At 37.3% G+C, this 5,698-nt stretch overlaps 1 non-coding gene across 1 annotated transcript; it reads right to left on the bottom strand.

Moving 5' to 3' along the window:
• Positions 1–4,409: 4,409 nt before the first annotated feature.
• LOC140853517 (small nucleolar RNA R71) lies at positions 4,410–4,516 on the bottom strand. The gene has a single exon (XR_012136587.1). It is a non-coding gene; the product is annotated as a small nucleolar RNA R71 (small nucleolar RNA).
• Between the last annotated feature and the right edge of the window lie 1,182 nt (positions 4,517–5,698).

Genomic DNA, 5,698 nt, shown 5'->3' on the forward strand with positions numbered 1-5,698 from the left:
ATGACCTCTTATATAATTGATCATTTATCAAAATGTATTACGAGGCCATTCATCTGAGTCATTTGGCTTCTGAGGGATCCGTAGGGAGAGTTTCATCAATTAAATACTAAACAATCGGATCTATCCAGCTTAGTTCACCAGTGATTTGTAGCACTTCTTCAACTTTATCAATACTCGACTGTTCAAAGTATTCGATGAATGTCCGACCCAGCAAGTTGAAAGAAGTCATTGCGAGTTGCAAAAGTGCATTGACTCAAATATTTTTCATCCTTGGGATGTGAAAAATCTCAAAGTATTTTAGGGTTGACATAAGATCTTTCATCTTCTGAAGATACTTCATCATAATGGGGTCTCGGGCTTCAAATTCGCTCTTACCCTGTCCAGCAATCAATTGTGAGTCAGTGAAGACCTTCAGGCTATCGATATCAAGCTCTTTGATAATTTTTAGACCGACTAAGAGTGCTTCATATTCGGCTTGTTTATTTGAGGCTTTAAAGTTGAATCAAAGGGCATATTCAGTAATAATCCCTTCTAAATTAGTGAGGATGAGATCGGCTCTGCTGTCCTGTGCATTAGATGCTCCATCAATGTGCAGCATCCATATTGACATTGAGTCAGATTTGGAGATCGTGGCCTATTTTATTTGTCATTAGCTTCATCCTCAAGATTATTATCACGTATTGCACACTCGATGATGAAGTCAGCTAAAACTTACGCCTTTATTGATGGACGTGGGCGATATTGTATATCAAATTCATCAAGCTTTATTGCCCACTTTGCCGTTCGACCTGATGTATCAGGTCGATGTAAGATTGTCTTCTACGGCTGATCTGTTAAGACAACAATAGGATGTGCTTGAAAGTATGGATGAAGTCGCTGCGATGATATGATCAAGCCTAGATCATCTTCTCTGCTCTTGAATATCTTACTTCAGTATTATGAAGCACCTTGCTATTGTAGTATATCGATCGTTGAATTCAATTTTTATCTTTTTGGATGAGTACCGAACTAACTGCCTCCGTAGATGTCGCCAAGTAGAGATACAAAGTTTCTTTGACTTTTGGCTTTGTAAGCAATGGTGGAGATACAAAGTATCTTTTCAGGTCCTCGAAAGATTGTCGGCACTCATCTGATCATGAGAAGTCTTTTGCTTGCTGATTTATGTCACAAATTGACATAAAAAGTATCAATTAATATCTAAATTATCTAACTTTATTAAAAAATTGATACTTGTTATTATATTTTACAGAAGAAGAGGTCATCAATAGAAAGAACAAAAAAAGAGGATTCCAACGACGTAAATTTTACGCAAAATGGAGTTAAATTGACCCAGGAATTGAAGAATGAAGAAAGAAGACTCAATTGGATCAAACCCGAGTCAAATCAGGTCAAAATTGGTCAAAAATCAACTGATTTGGTGATCTGGTTAGCCGTCTGGTCCACAGCAACAGGCACTTGGACCATGGACCCATCGGCGCACCATAAACCAGCCAATCAGCGAGTCTCGGCTCACCGCAACGCATCGCGAGCCCGGTCCACGCGCGCGGTCCAGGGCTCATGAGGAGAGAGAAGAAGGTCCGAAGGGCAACCTGGTAACTTCACATCACTCGATGGTCTGATCAAGATCCAACACTCCACATTTTTGTGCCATCGGACGGCCACCATCGCAGCCGGTCAAAATCCAACCGTAATCAAGCCAATTGCAAGAATCAATAAACACTAGGACAACACGGGATCCTTCTGCAGCGCGATCCAACGGACGAAATCTTCCAGCGCCTTGATCGGACGGTCCGCGATGCATCCGACCTGATCCCATCTCTGCAGCGCGATCCAACAGCAGTGCTTCACCCAGATCATGATCCGACGGCCCAGAATCGCTCCCGGCTTGATTTATTAGATGAATTGGGTCCTTTAGATGAAGATCGGATGGTTGAAATAATTTTTAGGGTTTCTTGATGGATTTAAGTACTTTTTGAGCGAGATTTGAGCCCCTAAATCTCCCTAACAGCCCTCTAAAATCTCTTAGTCCCACATCTAAAGTTTTGAAAACCTTATAACCCCCAAATGCCTATAAAAAGCCCCCAAAGGCCCTTGTTTTAATGATCTTTTTCTTCCGATCAAGCTTGTAACCCTAGATAGTGGGGTTTTTAGCTTTCTTCTCAAGCCTCGAGCTTTGAGATTTTTGTAATAAATTTTTTATATAAAATCTTATTTTTATGTAATTTTATCTCTTTACATTATGCAATTTATTTTTCTTACAATTAGGATAGTTTAATTTATGCAATTTAATTTTATGCAATTAGGTTAGTTTAAATTATGCAATTTATTTTTCTTGCAATTAGGATAGTTTAATTTATGCAATTTAATTTTATGCAATTAGGTTAGTTTAAATTATGCAGTTTAAATTTATGCAATTAGGATAGTTTAATTTATGAAATTAGGGTAGTTTATTTTTCTGCATTTAATTTTTGCAAGTAGATTTAGATCATGTCTAGCTAAGCATCCCTTCTAGGATTTGCGATGAAGCTAGATCATGAGTAGGGTTTTACATAGGGTTCTTTCTTTTTCTTAGGGTTTTTTTTTCTTCCTCTTTTGCCAAGAATTTTTGATGAACTACAGTTGGGTCAGAGTCCCTTCATAGTTCATGCTTGATTCAGTGCATAGGAGAAGAAAACCCTAAGGGATCCTAGTTACTACTCCCCTGTAAAGAATCTTGATGGGTTATCGTTGGACCTTAGTCCCTTCATAATCTATGCTTGGGAAAGACAAGAGGAGTAGTCGTTAGGATCAATAAGAAAAATTCTAGGTAGAATTTTCTAATCTAGATCTAGTGGATTCAAAAACCCTAGATCTTTAGTCTTATTGTCTTTAGCAAACAACTTTCGATTTTCGATTTTCGTTAAAGCTCGCTTGAGTATAGATTTGAAAATCATTTTTAAACCAAGTCTTTGTGGGATCGACTCGTACTCGCTGGTCGTGCTACTCTGCACACTGTGCGCTTGCGGTTTTATTTACAAATTTTAAGATTTGCACATCAAGTTTTTGGCGCCGTTGCCAGAGATTTGGCATTTTAAATTGTTTTCAAATATTTGTTCTTCGTACTTTATAACTCTCTTTCTTTTTCCTTTAGGTTTCTAGATTTAGTTGGTGATTGCTGGAAAACTCAGGTATGCTTCTAATTTTTCTTTTATTATTTTTAGTTAATTACTTTTCCTTTTAGACCTAATCATTTGAATTTACTTAATCACAAAAAAAAAAAAAAAACAAAAGACATTTCATAATCGTGAAGTAAAATATCAAAATAAAAAAAAAAATTTAAATTAAAATCTTTTACATTCTTGGTCATCTTGTTTATTTGCATTTGTATTTTCATAATTAATCTAAGGGCATCAACCCATTAACAAGATAAGGTGGAGATTTTATTACTCTTCCTTAGCCCAAAAATCATCTCCATCATATTGCATTACCTAGACCTTTAATCTTAAAATCAATTAGATGTCAACCTTAAGGAATTCGAGCTCAATAGGATAAGGAACCCTAAGAGTTCTACCAAGTTTGAGTTGTTTGATTAGTTGGTGTCTAGGCAAGTCCCTGAGGGTGGTTTGTTAAATTGGTTCAGTTGCTGGCCTGGCCAACTCATTTGGTGTCTAGAAAGGCAACGATGAGTGAACCTCCCACCTCTTATACTTACCTGGCTAACTAGTTGATCAATCTCCACTTGGAAGGCTTGAAGGGTCATCTTGGAACAGTTAGGAGCTGTCTAGATTTAGGTTAACCCTAGGATAGATTGAGTTTAATTTATTATTTTACTTGTTTGAAAAATAAAAAAAAATTATTAAAATTTAAATTAATTTGGTTACTTTTCTTTAGATTTAGGACTCCTTAGGATCTTTTCTTTAGAACTTTTTTCCTTTTCTTTCTTTTTCTTATACATAAAAATTTTATAAAAAAATTATATAAACATCGAGAACCGCACACCTCGTGTGTGGAGAAGAGTGTCGGGTCATCTAGTTAGAATTGAGTCAATTCCTGTTGTTCCAATGGTTGAACCAATCCAACCTATGACCCTTAAGGATTTGTGTTATCCAGTTGGCTCCATCCAACCATCTTGTATCAGGTTGCCACAACCCACAGCTAACAATTTTGAAATCAAACCTCAAATCATAAATATGCTTCCAAAATTCACAGGATTAGAGGATGCTTATATATTTATTAGAGAATTTGAGGAGGTATGTGCAACCATGAAACTGCAATTAACAGAGGATGAGGTCAAACTTAGATTAATCAACTTTGCCCTTAAGGATAATGCTAAGAAGTGGCTTTATAGTCTGCCAAACTATTCTGTCACTACCTGGGAGGGCTTTGTGAGAACAATTTTGAAAAAGTATTTCCTCCATCATAAAGCAGCTAGGATTAGGAATGAAATAAATCAATTTTACCAACTAGCTGATGAATCATTTTGGAAGTACTTTGATCGTTTCAAGAATCTTTTGACCCAATGCCCACACCATGGAATAGAAACTTGGAGACTATGCCAGATCATCTATGAGGGGTTAGATTCAAACTCAAGAACCATGCTAGAGTCCATGTGCCAAGGCCAATTTATGGACAAAGAAACTACTGAAGCTTGGCAATTCTTAGAAGACCTAGCCGAGAAAAATTTACAGTGGGAAACAACTAGGAAACCTGATAAAGCTATACCTTCAAGAGGAGGAATGCATCAAATTCAACCAACCCTAACATCAGAGGTCAAGATTGCAACCTTAACACGTAGATTGGAAGCCTTAGAATTACAGAGACTAGCCAATGTAAATCAAATATCTGCACCCATGTGTAAAGGGTGCAATGCACCAGACCATGTCTTAGAAGAATGTTCCTACTCGAATGAGTGTGCACAGGTGAATGCCACCTATCAAGGACCATTGAACAATCCTTATGCACCCACATATAACCCAGGTTGGAGGAATCACCCGAATTTCTCATGGTCCCAGAATCCTAATGTAGGCAATCTAAATTTCAATCAGCAAAATCTAAGGTCCAACCCAGTGATGAATAACCCGCCAGGCTTCCATGATAATGACAAGAAAATTACCTCTTTAGAGAAAAGCCTAGAAGCCATGATGAAGACACATACCAGCTTTATGCAAACCACGGGTCAACTCATAAATAATAACACCCAAGCTATAGCCCGTCTGAAAATGCAAGAAGTCAGCTGGCTTCGATCATTAGTGAACGAGAACATGGTAGGTTACCTAGCCAACCTGAGCCAAATCCTAGGAACCAAAATGGTCCACGACCCCAACAAGGAAACCAAGTTAATGGTGTAAATGCCATTCATACCTTAAGATCGAAAAAATAAATAGACAATAAGGTAGTTGCACTTGATGATATAGAGGACTCATCTGCCGAGTCACCTTCTAAAACTACTACCTTTCAACCTCAAGCACCAGAAACTGAAAATTCACCTAGTCCAGTACTTAAAAGTTCTAGAGCTCCTTTTCCAAACAGACTGAAATCCAATAAATCTGAATATTTAGATAAAATTTTAGAGGTATTTAAACAAGTCCAAGTTAATATTCCTCTTTTAGATATAATCCATCAGGTTCCAACTTATGCCAAATTTTTAAAAGATCTTTGCACTAGGAAAAGGACCACTAATGTACCAAAGAAAGTATTTTTGGCTGCAAGTGTCAGTTCA

Source organism: Elaeis guineensis, chromosome 13, assembly GCF_000442705.2.
Source record: "Elaeis guineensis isolate ETL-2024a chromosome 13, EG11, whole genome shotgun sequence".
In the NCBI taxonomy this organism is placed as follows: Eukaryota; Viridiplantae; Streptophyta; class Magnoliopsida; order Arecales; family Arecaceae; genus Elaeis; species Elaeis guineensis.